At 42.3% G+C, this 16,735-nt stretch overlaps 1 pseudogene; it reads left to right on the top strand.

The window, feature by feature from the left end:
• The first annotated feature begins 14,700 nt into the window (after positions 1-14,700).
• On the top strand, positions 14,701-15,525 carry LOC146184736 (sentrin-specific protease 1 pseudogene; annotated as a pseudogene).
• Positions 15,526-16,735: the final 1,210 nt, after the last annotated feature.

Raw genomic sequence — 16,735 nt, 5'->3', positions numbered from 1 at the left:
TTCCATTACCTACGTCCAAATGTAAAACTCACGGCTGCATGCCATATTCAGCTAGAACAAGTCTTTTATAAAAAGATTCATATTTAAGGGACTCGATACCTGCCAATTTTTTTTTTTCAGGTATTTATTTTATGCTTGGCATGACTGTTTAAAAAACATAGGTGACTCCTTTAACCTGCTGATTTCAGCCTGATAATACATAATTTGTGCTTTACAAGACCATGATTCCATTAGGTGAACCTTTGCTGTATAGTTTGACTGAGAACCTGATTTTAAACTGGGATGATTTTATAGGTTTTCAATGCTCACTGACTTAATTGACATCTTTCTTGCTGTGTACACCTGGTTTGTTGCTATGACAAACTGTGTATATTTAACTGGAAGGAACCTTTGATCGATGCCTTAGTTAATCTGTGTCCTTACAAGACTTTACACTCTTTGAGTGAGAGATAATTTAAATGTATGTACTAATATATCTATACACAATCATTATTCTAATGACAAATGCACAAGTGTAAAGCAAATGGCCATGGTAACAAATGGTAAAGAAAGAGCAAGTCAGGGAAGCCTCACAAAAAACAAAAAATTGGGGGACACTTAAGCTCTACCTTTAGGGGCATTAATTAGAATATCTCCCAGTCTCAATTTCGCCAACAAAAAATTAAGCGTAGCCTCTCGAAGCCGTGAGGTAGCATGGTCTCCAACTCTTCTTGTAGCTCCTCACTGTCATATCTCAGACCATTACACATTATACTTTTGTATTGCTTGCAAAAAAAGCTGCTCTCTGATGCCTCTTTTTGGTATAGGCTTATCAAGACCTTGGCATTTCCTTGATCCAGAGGGCTAATTCTATTTTTATGAAGTGCAGTCTGGATATGGTGGCGTTAGTAGGGAAGAATCCTAGGCAGCTTGTGTCCAGTTTTAGTCTATTTCCAAAAAAGACTACCCTGACATAAGAGTCCGAGACTGGTTAAGTGTATGGACACACGTGCCATGGAGCACAAGATCATGTATCTCGACAGACACTATTTGTACTTACAGCTTGGCTGATACCTGGGTGATACTGTGACGTAAATGCTTTGGTTAGTCCTGATATACAATCTTATCTGTATTTCCTCTGTTGCTGTCTTATCAGTGCTTATTCTGGTCGTCTTTTCAATCCCTTTGCCATCAGAGATGTGAACCTAAAATGCAGAATGATAAAAAGGAAACAACAATTATTTGATGTATACATTGCTCACAACAGCAAATGCAGCAACGTTTCGTTAATCCAGCTTTCAAGGGACCAGGAAAAAATGTTCTAATTATCTGAAAGCTAAAGTAATCGAATATCCTTCAAAACTGCCAAAAACTGCATTACAGCAATTTTGCCCAGTGATCACCTGAATTATGTTTGAAATGAAAGCTAAGCAACAACTTGCGCTTTCCTGTCAAGCACTTTGTTTTGTGCACAATACTGGGAATGTGAAAAGATTGCTCCAAAAGGGTAAGAGCCATCACGCCCCTTTTGCCAGAGCGACAAATTAGCAACGGTGCCTCTCCACAAATGGCCGCGTCATGTTTTGAAGATGCTTCATGACATGGACCAAGGACTCTGCACTGAAGATTACAACTGAATATCCCAACTTTCTACAGCATGCTAAAGCACTTAAACGAGTACTACACCTTTTTTCACATGGCCACTATAATAGAGGAAAAATTATCGAGGCATGCGAGCATAATGGATCCACCAGCCCACCTTTTTTATCAAAACTGGACACCTTAAATATATAGAGGGCATTGAATAAACATCTTCATCTGAAACTTCCCTTAATGAAGCCACAAGATTCATACGTGCGAGGCAAACTCCCAACCTGTTGCCTCTGTCGATTCCATGCAAAACTGGATGCAAGCAGACCCAAGTTTCTTTTCTAACTCTTCAAGATGCTCGTCGGACCCAAGAAAGCCAGTCCAATAATAGTAATTTCCTTAAAACATTACGTAGTAATAATGACAAGCAGGATCACAACTCAGCTAGCCCAGAACATATGCTTCTTGGATGACTTGCATCTTAGTAGAGAAAGGGATTAAAGAAATATGCTGATTTATAACTTTTGACAAAAAAGAAAAGACAGCGAAACAACTGAATTCACAAAGATGGGTTGCTAACCGCCAAAAAAAAACAGCCGTCAGTATGGATGGCATTATAAAGGCGTTTGGTCGGCCAAGTGCAACAGAGCACCCTCTTTAGTAATGCCTGACAAGTAATACACACTGTAAAGAAAGTAAATACCAAAGACATAGTGTTAGATGCCATAAAGAACTAAAGAGCTGGTGTAATTATTAGTGGTAAAAGAGTACACCTATCTAAAGCAAGCAGTGATTTCAGGTCAACATCTCAAAAGGGATATAACATGGAGAACAAGGATGTGGTATTGTGCATTTGACAGGTGCCCTCAATCAGGAATGGCACCTTATAATAGTGTCCTTGAAGAAGGAAGGATCCAACTGTCTCATCTCACTTTGCAAGTGCTGACATAAACGCAACTAATACAACTAGAGCATAAACTTGGTGGATGCAAAAAAGATGGAACCTGAACTGGGGGCACCAGCTCAAGCTATGCAAAAGAAAGAAAGAAGGGCCCAATAAAGAATAGGAAGATAGAGGAAAAGAGAAAGAAAAGGACAAGCAAATAATGCAACTTTGAAGACAACTGCTGGTTCCTCAGGTGTACCAGATCGGACTGGAGAAAATGCAGGCATAATGGGGAGCAACAGGAAGCTACTTGGACAGTTGAGATGAGGAAACCTGTGCGGCAGGGTGAACACGACTAGGGGAAGACAGAATTAGACTTATGATTGGAGTGAGAGGCCTTTTTCCTGCATTTGATGAAGCTGGGCTGTTGGTGATGGTGGAAACTGTATAAAGATGCACCTTTTAAATAAGAATGCACACCACAGACAGGGAAGAGAACAGCGCAAATTTAGAAGAAAGAACTACCACATAGAGCAGTCTACAAATGAATGGCAGCATGAGATCAGGTCAAGTAAGCAATGCAAGTTCCAAGTAGATCCCTGTCTGCAAAAGGATGATGAAGTCTTTGTTGCATCGAAAAACCAGCAACCAGATTCCAAGTGGGCACAGGAGCTTCAGATAACATCACTCTGAAAAGTGCCACATGCAAAGCACCAAGTTATCTGGAGCATTCTCACACTACAAGAGAACGTGCAAAGAAACGGTCAGTGCTACAAAACGAAAATGCAGGCTAAATATTGGAGAACCCTTTGAAAGAGCAAAGGTGCTCCAATGAGCTTTTGGATCTTGACAACCACTACATACCCTTATTTCAAAGAGGCATGGATGAAGAGTAGGGACTCACATAATGGTCACTGCCTTAGCACAGCTAAATTTGTGGGTTGAGCTGCGACATCATTACGGGTGACAGGTTTCGTCAACTGCAGTGATGTCATTTTCGTTCCTGATTCAAACACAACATGCGTCTTCAAAACAAAAACAAAGAATACATGTTCGTGATCTGCCAAGTGCTTGCAGACAAACCTTGACACTTTGGAATTCACAGCCATCCCTCCACAGTGCATATAGTTTCCTGCATGCCAACAGAAAATAACAGGTAGTGACTTGTGGTGCAAAAGTAATTTCTTTCATGAAGCGCGTTATGTACAGCCAATTAGGGTGGGATTTTTTATTTCAATTAGCAAAAATGCATCTGACAAGGATAAAGGGTCCACTGCAACAAGTGCTCGAAGAACTGGAGTGACTATTTTCAATGCAAAAAAGAAGCCGAGAGACTCAGAATAAGCTTTCATCAGAGTGTCGATGAAAAATTATTATGCATTCAAAGCATTCTCATCAATAGTGCTAGGTGGTTGCTTGCCTGTTGACTTCACATGAGAGATTAATTTACTGGTACTTCACCCAGCATCGACAATCAATTATATAAGCTAGTATGTTCCTATTATCATTTGGATTATACAGATGGCTACGTTTGCCACTTGTTTGGCAGTAAGGAGGAAATATTTCACAATTCAACCCAGACACCATTTGATGTGCTGAAAGGCAGAAGTGTGACACGGATGTAATAATGACATTTGTTCTAGAAATAGCAGTGGAAAGTTACTAGTCGAGTTTGCAGAGCACACTAATTTAAGGATCATGAATACCTTCTTCAGCAAACGGAAGAACTGGGAGTGGAGATGAAAAAGCCATAACATGGAGACTAAAATGAAATTAACTTCATACTGTGTTCTAACACCGCAATTATGCAGGATGTAGAGGTAATTGGGAAAGCACGATGCAGTGACCACAGGATGGTAAGGTCTCGAATTAGTCCAAATCCGAAGAGGGAAGAAAACAGACTAGTAAGAAAGAAGTCCATCAATGAACTAGCACTGAGGGGGAGGGTAGAAGAGTTCAGGATCTCACTACGGAATAGATATTCAGCTCAAACTGAGGATAGTGACATAAGCCTAGAAGAAATGAACAATAACTGCAGAGATATAATTACTGAGTGCACTGCAGAAGTAGGCAGTAGGATAGTTAGAGAGGATACCGGTAAGCTGTCTAAAGAGAAAAAAGATTTGATTAAAGAACGACACCACAGTATAAAAGGTTCCAACTCAACAGGCAAGATAGAACTGGCAGAGATATCAATGCTTATCAATAGGCATAAAGTGGCCGATATAAAGAAGTATCACATGGAGAAAATTGAGCATCTTGTAAAGAATGAGGGAAGCCTTAAAGCAGTGAAGAAGAAATATGGCGTAGGCAAAAATCAGATGTATGTGCTAAGGGACAAGGTGGGCTATGTCATCACGGATATGGACAAGATAGTTAAAGTAGCCAAATAGTTCTATATTTATTTGTACAGTAGCCAAAGTAGTCAGGACAATAATGAGATTGACAGTAGGAAAAAAGCAGTCAGACGTTCCACCAGGGATGAAAGACGAGGTTAAGAAAGGAACAATGGAAATGGGGAAAGCAGCTGGAGAGGATGAGGTAAAAGCAGATTTGTTGAAGGATGGGGGATATCATGCTAGAAAAACTGGCCACCCTGTATACGCAATGCCTGATGTCATTGACTGTACCAGAACCATGGAAGAATGCAAACTTTATTTTAATTGATAAGAAAGGGTATGCTAAGGACTTGAATCTGGTTTTTGCCTATGCCCAATTTCTTTACTGCTTTAAGGCTTCCCCCGTTCTTTACAGCATGCTCAATTTTCTCCATGTTATACTTCCTTATATTGGCCATCTTGCGCTTATTGATTAGCTTTGATATCTCGGCCAATTCTATCTGGTCTGTTGGATTGGAAGCTTTCGTACACTGGCGTTTCTTAATCAAATCTTTCATCTCCTTAGACAGCTTACCGGTATCCTAACTATTCTACTGCCTACTTCTACAGCGCACTCAGTAATGATATCTCTGAAATTATTGTTCATTGCTTCTAGGGTAATGTCGCCATCCTCGGTTAGAGCTGAATATTTATTCTGTAGCGAGATCCTGAACTCTTCTTCCCTCCCCCTCACCGCTAATTCGTTGATAGGTTTCTTTCTTACTAATCTGTTGCATTCCTTCTTCAGATTTAGGCTAATTCGGGACCTCACCACCCTGTGGTCACTGCATCGCACTTTCCCGATTACCTCTACATCTTGCATAATCGCGGGGGGTGAACACATTATGAAGTCAATTTTATTTTTAGTCTCTCCATTAGGACTTTTCGATGTCCATTTCCAGTTCTTCCATTTGCTGAAAAAGGTATTCACGATTCTTAACTTATTATGCTCTGAAAACTCAACTAGTAACTCCCCCCTGCTATTCCTATAACCAATGCTATAGTCACCTACTGCCTGGTCTCCTGCCTGCATTTTCCCTACCTTGGCATTGAAGCCACCCATTAGTAGAGTATACAGCATCTTTACTTTTCGCATTGCCGATTCTACATCTTCGTAGAAGCTTTCAACTGCCTGGTCATCATAACTACATGCAGGTGCATAGGCCCGTACAACCTTCAGTTTATACCACTTATCAGACCTAATTACGATGCCTGCCACCCTCTTATTAATACTATAGAATTCATCTATATTACCCGCTATATAGTTATTGACAAGGATACCTACTCCTAGTTCTCGCCTCTCCGGTAAACCTAGATAACACAGTACATGCCCATCCTTCAGTGCTGTATATGCCTCATTCGGCCTCCTAGCCTCACTAAGCCCTATGACATCCCATTTCATGCCCTCTAGTTCCTCTAACAGCACTGCTAAACTAGCTTCATTAGCTAGAGTTCTAGCATTAAACGTTGCTAGGGTTAGTTTCCATTGACAGCCTGTCCAGCGGAGCCAGGAATTCTTAGCACCCCCTGCTGTGTCACAGGACTGACCGCCGCCGTGGTCAGTTGTTCCGCAGCCGCTGGTGACTGAGGGCCGGAGTGTTATGGAACAAATCATGAGAGGTAAAGAAGAAATTGCGCATAGGCAGAAACCAGATGTATGCGGTAAGGGACAAGGCGGGCAACGTCATCACAAATATGGACAAGATAGTCAAAGTAGCCAAGGAGTTCTATACAGATCTCTACAGTAGCCAAAGTAGTCAGGACCGTATTGAGATTGCCGGTAGGGAAAAACAGTCAGACGTTCCATCATTGACGAAGGACGAGGTCAAGAAAGCATTAAAAACTATGAAAAAGGGGAAATCAGCTGGAGAGGATCAGATAACTACAGATTTGTTGAAGGACGGGGGTGTGGGGGATATAGTGCTAGAAAAACTGGCCACCCTATATACGCACTGCCTGATGTCATCAACGGTACCGGAAGCATGGAAGAATGCAAACATTATCCTCATTCATAAGGAAGGGGATGCTAAAGACCTTAAAAATTACAGACCAATCAGCTTACTGTCTGTTACGTATTAGGTATTTACTAAGGTAATCGCTAATAGAATCAGGACAACCTTAAACTGCAATCAAGCAAAGAATCAAGCAGGTTTTTGGAAACGGTACTCTACTATCGATTATATCCATACCATCAACCAGGGGATAGAAAAATGCTCGGAATATAGCCAGCCCTTATACATAGCATTCATTGATTACAAAAAAGCATATGGCTCAGTAGAATCCTCGGCGGTGATGCAGGCATTGCGAAATCAGGGGGTAGACGAGCCGTACGTGAAAGTGCTGGAAGATATGTATAGTGGCTGCACAGCACCAAGAGTTCTGCATAAAGAAAGCAACAAAATTCCCATAAAGAAAGGTGTTAGGCAAGGAGACACGATCTCCCCAGTACTATTCACAGCTTGCTTAGAGGAAGTATTGAGACTTGGAATGGGAACAGTTAGGGATAAGGGTAGATGGAGAATACCTCAGTAATCTGCGATTTGCTGACGACATTGCCTTGCTAAGTTACTCGGGGGATGAACTGCATATAATGATTGATGACCTAGACAGGAACAGTAGAAAGGTAGGCTTGAACATCAATATGCAGAAGACTACGGTAATGTTCAATAACCTTGGGAAGGAACAGCAGTTTACGTTAGGTAGCAAAGCACTGGAAGTAGTAGGCGAATCTGTCTATTTAGGATAGGTAGTAACCGCAGATCCGCACCATGAAAAGGAAATAACAAGAATAAGATTGAGATAGAGTGCATTTGGCAAGCACTTGCAGATTATGAGTAGCAGTTTACCGATATCGCTCAAGAGGAAAGTATACAACAGTTACATCTTACCTGTACTCACCTATGGGGCTGAAACGTGGAGGCTAGCCAAGAGGGTTCTACTTAAGTTGAAACAATGCAGAGGGCTAGGAACGAAAAATGGTAGAGGTAACATTAAGAGATAGGAAGCGTGCAGATTGGGTCAGAGAAATAACTCAAGTTACTGACATTCTAGTGGAAATCAAGAAGAAATGGGCATGGACAGGACATGTAGTGTGAAGAGAGGATAACCGATGATCGCTTAGGGTAACAAACTGGATTCCAAGGGAAGGAAAGCGTAGCAGGGGGCGGCAGAAAGTTAGAAGGGCGGATGAGGTTAAGAAGTTCGCAGGGGTCAAGTGGATGCAGCTAGCATAGAACGGAATTAATTGGAGAAATATGGGAGAGGCCTTTGCCCTGCAGTGGATATAGTCAGGCTGATCATGATGATGATGAATTGAAAAATCAGAGACCAATCAGCTTACTATCTGTTACGCATAAGGTATTTACTCAGGTAATCGCTAATAGAATCAGGACCACCTTAGACTGCAATCAAGCAAAAGATCAAGCAGGTTTTCGAAAGTGGACTCTCAGTTCAGTCGTTTAGTCGTGTCCGACTCTTCGTGACCCTATGGACCATGTCACGCCACACTTTCCGGTCTCTCACTATCTTCCTAACATCACATAACTTCATCTGCAGTGCCTCGAGACTACCATCTAACCATCGCGTTCGCCGCCTACCCCTTCTCCGGCGACCCTCAACCTTTCCCAACATCAAATCTTCAGCGACTCCTCTCTTCTCATCAGTTGACCAAAGTAGCTGAGCTTTAACTTTAGAATTTTACCCTCCAATGAGCAGTCGGTTTATAGTCGACAATATCGACTGATTTGATCTTCTGGCAGTCCAAATAACTCTCAAGAGTCTCCGCGAGCACAACAATTCAAATGCGGTAATTCTTCGGCGGTCAGCCTTCTTCACAGTCCAAATCTCGCATCCATACATCACAACTGGAAAGACCATAGCACGAGTTATACGGATCTTGGTTTGTAGTCTGATGTCTCTGCTCTTTACTAGGCGGTCAAGGCTAGCCATGGCTCTCTTTCCCAGAAGCAGGCGTCTCCTAATTTCATGGCTGCAGTCTCCGTCTAAGGCAATCTTGGAGCCCATGAAGAGAAAATCTGTCACAGCTTCCACTTTTTGTCCTTTGATGCTCCAGGACTTGATAGGGCAAGACACCATGATCTTTGTCTTTTTAATGTTCAGTTTAGGCCCAAACTTCTCACTCTCTTCCTGTACGCGCATCAGAAGTCTCTTGAGTTCTACTTCACTTTCTGCCATTAAGTGGTATCATCCGCATATCTAAGAATGTTGATACGTTTTCCAGCAATCTTCACTCCAGCTGAAGACTCGTCCAGACCAGCCTTCCTCATGATGCACTCAGCATATAGGTTAAATAGGCACGGCAACAGTATGCAGCCTTGTCTCACTCCTTTCTCAATAGGAAACCTATCAGTAAGACCATGCCCAGTTCTGACTATACTCTGATGTGTACTCTACTATTGATCATATCCATACTATCAAACAGGTGAGTGAAAAATGCTCGGAACATAACCAGCCCTTATACACACATACATTTAATACGAAAAAGCATTTGCCTCAGTAGAAACCTTGCCAGTAATGCAGGTATTGCGAAATCGGGGTGTAGTCGAGCCGTACGTGAAAGTGCTGGAAGACATATATTGTGTCTGCACAACAACCATAGTTCTGCATAAGGAAAGTAACAGAATTCCTATAAACAAAGGTGTTAGGCACGGAGACACGATCTTCCCAAAGCTTGCATAAAGGAAGTATTCTGACTTGGAATGGGAGCAGTTAGGGATAAGGGTCGATGGAGAATACCTCAGTAATCTGCGATTATATGATGACATTGCCTTGTTAAGTAACTCATGGGATGAACTGCAAAGAATAATTGATGACCTAAACAGGAACAGTAGAAAGTTAGGCTTGAAAATCAATATGCAGAAGACTAAGGTAATGTTCAACAGACTTGGAAAGGAACAGCAGTTTACGTTAGGTAGCGAAGCACTGAAAGTAGTAAGCGAATATGTCTACTTAGGACAGGTAGTAATTGCACATCCGGACCATGAAAGGGAAATAACAAGAATAAGACTGAGATGGAGTGCATTTGGAAAGCACTCACAGATTCTGACTAGCAGCCTACCAGTATCACTCAAGAGGAAAGTATACAACAGTTGCATCTTAGCGTATGGAGCTGAAAAATGGAGGCTAATGAAAAGTGTTCTACTTAAGCTGAGGATAATGCAGGGGGCTATGCAACGAAAAATGGTAGAGGTAACGTTAAAAGATCGGAAACATGCAGAGTGGGACAGAGAAATAACTCGAGTTACTGACATTCTAGTGAAAATAAAGAAGAAATGGACATGGGCAGCACATGTAATGTCTCTTAAAGTAACAAACTGAATTCCTAGGAAAGGAAACCATAGCAGGGGGGGGGGGCAGGAAGTTAGGTGGGTGGTTGAGGTTAAGAAGTTTGCAGGGGTCAAGTGAATGCTGCTAGTGCAGGACCAGGTTAATTGGAAAAATATGGGAGAGGTCTTTGCCCTGCAGTGGGTATAGTCTGGCTGATGATGATGATCTCTCTCTTAAGGCATGATTGATGAAATAAGTTGGATCAGTAACACAAAGCCTAAGCCAAAATGAGGAGCACAGGAGGTGACTTAGGTTCAAGGCAAAAAGGCAAAAACAAGCGTCCATGACTTTTCACTCACTTTCTCAAGGCATTCATGCATATTTAATAGTCGATATTTTTTTCTGAACCACCGTTTGTAAGGCATACTTACAACACAGTAGCAACTGACTCATAGCATGGAATGAGGCAAAAAATGAGCAGCGAACCCTTCTAAAATCTGCAGACACTGAGCTGCAAAGGCAGCCTGTCTTGCAATGATATTAACTGATGCTTCCTTAGATGGCAAGAGTAGTTTCAGAGAGACCTAGGCGGCAGCTGAGAGTTGAGTAAGCTTACGAGATTAAGAATCGGTGGGGCACAGCAGCAGGTGCAGGGATACTGGTGGGAGGCGGCTCCCTTCCATCATGAATATTTAAGCTGATGGTAACAATGCAGTAGCATTACACATGACGCTACAGTAGGGACAGCACATGGTTCCTCATCGATGCCTTTGTCCCAAACGATGCACTGTCCTGCACCCTTCTTGCCTTCTGCCTATGTTTCGAATTCTAAATGTACAGTGAACAACTTTAAATTTGTGCTGCACAATCCACATCCCTGTATGGCCCCTTTGCATTCACAGCTTTGCTCATGCAGACTTTGTTCAGGGTTATCCATTGCAGTTGATACTGCTCTATTTAAAGCACAAAAAATGTCTCAGTGCAATTCAAATCAGAAGTTGGTACATCAGACTTAGTACCACTTGAACAAACGGAATTGTATCCTGCTGCCATGTCAGTTGCCAGCTGCCACCTGCGAATGCCATCCGTGCCCATGGGTTTTTAGCCCACAATGCCATTGCTGTTTTCGATGCTGGATTTTAGGTATAGCGTGCCTTTACTGCTATTGCGTTAAAATTTGTTCACTAGGCAAATCAGTCCCAGGTGGAGCTGCCAGAGGAAAGTGGTTTATCACTGTAAACAGCCATTTCCCAGCTACTCTAAAAACCTGTGCTGCTCAGGTATTAAAAAGTGTTATTCCTCGTCTCCCTTTCAAGAGCTTTTCAGGAGTTAGTGTAAAACCGGTAAAAAAAAAAAACCTGCTTTCCCTTTTGAATGGTAAAGACATTTCAACCACAACTGATATTAGTGCAGGCCAACATGCATAAACACATAATTCAGTAATAAAAGTTTACATTACCCTTTGCACAACAATCATTTCATTATTTTCATCATTCAGGGCGTGGATCCAAAGCACATCACAAAAAAAGTTAATTTACCTAAATGGTGTTATGAGGATATGCAAGAATCTGCACCTCCCATCTGTTGTTCCAGATCATAGTAGTGATAGCATGTATAGACTGTTCGCTTTTAACACGTGCAAAGGCTAATTTTTGTAATTCGCTGGCCTGCATGTGGTGTTTCTTCAGTGAGCACATCTCTCAAGATAGAAAAGTAGAGAATATAACTGCGCGACACCTTACCGCAGAATGCATGTTAAATGAAAAAACAACAATTAAAAATAAATCAAACAGCAAATTACAAGCCTGCTATTGTTCGGTGCTGCCTCAAGGGCTAAACAAGGAAAAAAAAAAAAAGCTCCACATTTCACCGCGACCAGTCACAAGAAAAAAAGTCCGCTCCTAGAAGCTAGAAGCTCCTGCTCGCACCAGCAATCGAAGCGTTGTAGCGTCAGTACAATACTGAGGTCCAGCCAGCAAAGCAATTTGTATTTTTCCCTCGAACAAAATGTTCTACTAATAAAAGATCGCCTGCATCAGGTCGACTGCGTTATACCGGTTAACGCAGAATCATAAACACCGGTTTTGAAGGCCTGCTTGAGCATTTGAATGAGCGCTTGCAATTAAATGAACCATAAGCACGCGGTTCGAACACGCGAACGGTTGTCACGCGCGACGAAGGACGGGTTAATTTCTTTTCATGACATTACCCATCACTTCAGGCTGGGAAGGCGCACATATCCCCCCCCCCCCCAACATAAATCTCTAACAAAGGCGCAGGAATGTTACCTGGCGCCGACTACAAACACGCTCTCTCCTAAATCCGGCGGTGCATGCCTTGATGTACCCAGGCCAGTACAACCCAAACTGCAGTAAACGCGGCGAAAGAGCAACATACGATCACATTCTCTGGAACTGCGCAAATGATCCACCTGCGGTGGAATTAATACAGCTCCCTTCTCCCGAGCAGTGGGAAGCCGTGCTGATCATCTCGTACCCGAAGATTCAACTACGGGCCATCCATCGAGCGGGCTAATAAGGTCGCCGCCAGCCATGGACTAGCGGCCATCTAGTACATCTCTCCCTAGACCTGCTTGAGCGACGAAATAAATGTTTTCCAATCCAATCCAATCATTCGCTGGCGCTATGTCACATGCTGCAAAAGCACGGTCGACAGCTGTCAAATCTCACCATTGTCTTTGTACGATTCAGAGGGCATAGGAACCGCGTTGTAAGAAAACAAAATTAATCGAATCGGTCTGTCCGCAAAATAGCGAAAATCAGCTGGAGATATTGTAGTATAGTGCCTAGAATATATTGCCAGTATATTCTAGGCACTGTAGTAGCACCCAACGTTTTTAGATTATAGCCATGAGCCTGTATATCGACGTCCGCCGTATCTTTACAACATTTACCTAGAGGGAAAGCTGTGCTGCCGTCTATGGGCGTTTACATGGAGTTTCCAGACGGCCAGTTCAGCCACCATGGGCGCTCAAAGCATCATGGGCCGGTGAGCTACCGAGTGCAGAACTACAACTTTTGGCCAAAACTAATGCAAAGATAAACGTTGTTCTACCGTAAGTAATGCCCTAAGATTGAATATTGTGACTATAAATTGTAAAGAGAGAGAGAAACAGCATGCCAGTGTGATATTTATCCAATATAAGCGATGGCTCTTTCTCCTATTGGCTTAGTTTTGAGCAGCACAAATGCCAATATTTCGCACTTAATAGGCAAACTTTGAAATAAAAAAAACGTTATGAAAATATTTATGGTTGTGCAATCACTTACGGAAGTTTTTAGTGGCATTACGGGAAACAAACCATTTATTGGCGACGTCTGCTTTTGCGCCTTCGCTAGTATGTCTTTCGCGGTCTATGTACGCACCTTCAGATGATGATGACGAGGAAAAAGAAACATCGCAGTAACGCCACTCCACGTACCCGAAAAAAAAAACCGACTGTGCCGCAACAAGTAGCACACCGGCCCATGATTCTTAGCGCGCCCATGGTGGCTGAAGTGCAGCGCCCTCAGCTTTCCCTCTAGTTAGTGTAAGGAACTCTATGCTTTACAAGAATCGAATAGGTACGTCGGACGTACCTTTAACACTTCGTAAAAAATGAGATGCACTATTAAATTCCAACAACATAAGAATGTAAAAATGTTATTTTGTTTTTGTTTTTTAGTCAGTAGTTCTAAAATTTACAACCCCATTTAAACATGTACTTTAAGCATAGAAATAATACCATGATAATACACAAACTTAGCTCTATGCCTTTAAGGCCCTGGCAATGGATCCTTGGCCTTGGCCCATAATCCAGTGAAATTGAAAATAAAATTATTGCAAAAAGACATCGTTCAAGCAAGCAGCATTTTTTAATTTTTCCTCATATGTATTTTAGTTTTTAATTGGACAGAAAATGTGACCCAGGGGATTATTGGATTATCGCATTATTATATATATCATCATCATTGCAGCTGCTTTTTGTTTTACGTGTGCACAAGACGTTGTTACGTTGTTAGAACCGCGTTTGTGGTAAGGTTTGCATTTGCATCAGTGTCTGATTTCTGTAAGTGAGCAGTGAACTTTCATCTCAGTCGCAGAGACTTTAAAAATTTCTGTTTGGTACGTCGTAGGCGTGACGTTTTCGCGATGGTGCCGGTATTGAATGCTGTGGACCAACGCCTGGACACTTCGCGCATCACTATGTCGGTGCCAGCGATGTATGCGTGCATTCAATGCACAGTGGCACACAGTGGCACTGTGTGTGAAAATGTGCGCTGCCATTCGAATTTCCAGTGGAAAAAGGGAATGGACTGGGCATCTTGGATGCTGAATATCCACACTCGTAACCGCTCGGAACCTTTCTATAAGCAACCATCTCGTCGTCCAGCCATTAAGAACTTCGGCTGCTCACGAGACGAAACTGGACTATTCCGTCCTCGCCGTGTGGCGCGATTGAAAGCAATCGATGCGGCCCGAGTGGACCAGCTTATGACCTCCAAGTTTATGATGCACGATTTCCTGGACTATGAATTTAAGAGCAACGAGAAAATTCGGAGCGCCGACAGCCGTTTGACAATGAAATCCGAGGAAGAGCGGAAAATTTCAGTTTCGGTCTGCGTAGGTTCAGCAGACTGGTATGCTAAGTTGAAAGCTGACATCATAAACGTAGGACGAAACTGCGAGGAGAAGTACGAGGAGCCGGACCCGGCAGCCGCCGTCCCCGGCCAGTTGGTACTTCCCGAACTGACAGAAGGAATGATTGCAGAAGTGGAGGCGGCGTTGGTCCCTGCTCCACAGGACGAGGTGCTGGCAACTGGCTTCAACCTTGTGGTTAGGCGGGCAGACTTGGTCACGCTGAGCGAAGACCAGTGGATTAATGACACAATTATAAACTTCTACATGAGTATGCTCGTAAACCGCTCCGAGGAAGGGCACATTCGCGTTTACGCATTCAACACTTTTTTTTTCACCAAGTTATGTCGTGACGGCCACGCTGGTCTGAAGCGCTGGACGCGCAAAATAGATTTGTTCAGTTATGACATAATATTGGTACCAATTCATATGACCTGGCATTGGTTCTTAGGAGTCATAGACTTCAGGAAGTTTCAGATTGCTCTTTATGATAGCTTTGGAGCGCGACATGCCAACTGCATCTATGTGCTGCGGGATTACCTAGAGCAGGAAAGTCAACACAAACGCAACCATGGTATCAATTGGGATGCCTGGAAGCTTCTTGTAGCAAATGTACCACAACAGCAAAACATGAATGACTGTGGGATGTTTACTTGCCAGTTTGCCGAATGCATTTCACGAGACGCACCCTTTCAGTTCACACAGCAAAACATGCCGTATTTCCGAAAACGTGTTGTGTATGAAATATTACACAGCACGCTCCTATGAACCTACATGGAGCAGCTGTTTTTTTTTTGCATCTTTCAGTTCACACAGCTGAGTGCTGTATATAAAAATCTTAAAAAGACGCCTGTAGCTTTGGTTCTTTCAGAGTTGCTTTCTGGTTTCGGTGTGCGGGCCAGCTACTCTGTCTTCTCCCTGCACCCATTTCAACAGAAGCTACACGGAGCTCTCATCTATTTTTTGTTTCATATCGAGAAACTGTGAACATTTGTTTTCTTTTATTTAATTGGACATTCCTTGAGTTCTAGATCATTCTGCATTATGTATATATATATTTAGAAAAGTGATTTCATTAACTATCTGTTCATATAGACATTGTTGTTATTGGAGGAGTTTTGCATGCTTCTCATGGTAACCCCAGCTGAAATTGCTTGTATGATGCAGTGACATCATGCACGTTTTAATTTACTGTTCATTGCTTTACACGTACAGATATCTCTACTGGGCCTGAGTGCTTTTATTTTAACTTTGTTGGTGCCTGTAAGAAAAATATAAACAAACTTGCTGTTTTGAAAGTTAAACTGTAGACGCCATTTGAAAGGCAATTCATTATGTTGTGTAATTTATAATTTTTATGTGGTACCGAAAGGTAAATGAAATTGACAGACGTGCTCTGCTGGTGTTGGTTGGCGAGGCAGTTGTGAGCCTACTAAAGTCTGAACAAGTTAATGTGGATGGCCATGTTCCTCTGTTACTCTGTATATGTAGTTTGCAGCAATGTTATAATGGCTGCTATGCTTGAGGCCAAAATCATACCAAAAAGATGCACATTTTTCTACTCCACTTATCGCTGCTTGCTCTTAATATGCACGATGGAAGCTATGCTCCATGTTTCGTCATTTCACCTTAGGGGTTGCATGCAACACATTTATTGTTAGGCAGAATTTCAAAATATAGCAAGCTTTGAACCTATGTTGTTGTTATAGGACAATGGTTTAAAACAATATGGACTTAAGTTTGTGGGGCAAGTTCTGATGGTTCTCAGAGTGAGATATTGCATGGATGTTAACAAGATAGACTGAGAGGCTAGTTGATCAGAAATATATGAACTGCAAAAATAGTGTTAAAACAACCCAAGACAAGGACGGGATGTGTGATATGTCCTGTCCTTGCCATTTTGTCACATTTAGTGCCATTTTCAGTTTTAAAAGCACTGTATGGAGCTTGAATGCTTAATTGTAAAAGCTTGAATTTT

The sequence above is a fragment of the Amblyomma maculatum genome, chromosome 7, assembly GCF_055883805.1.
Source record: "Amblyomma maculatum isolate TAMU_Amacu chromosome 7, ASM5588380v1, whole genome shotgun sequence".
Taxonomy (NCBI): domain Eukaryota; kingdom Metazoa; phylum Arthropoda; class Arachnida; order Ixodida; family Ixodidae; genus Amblyomma; species Amblyomma maculatum.
This window is presented reverse-complemented; position numbering and strand designations above follow the sequence as displayed.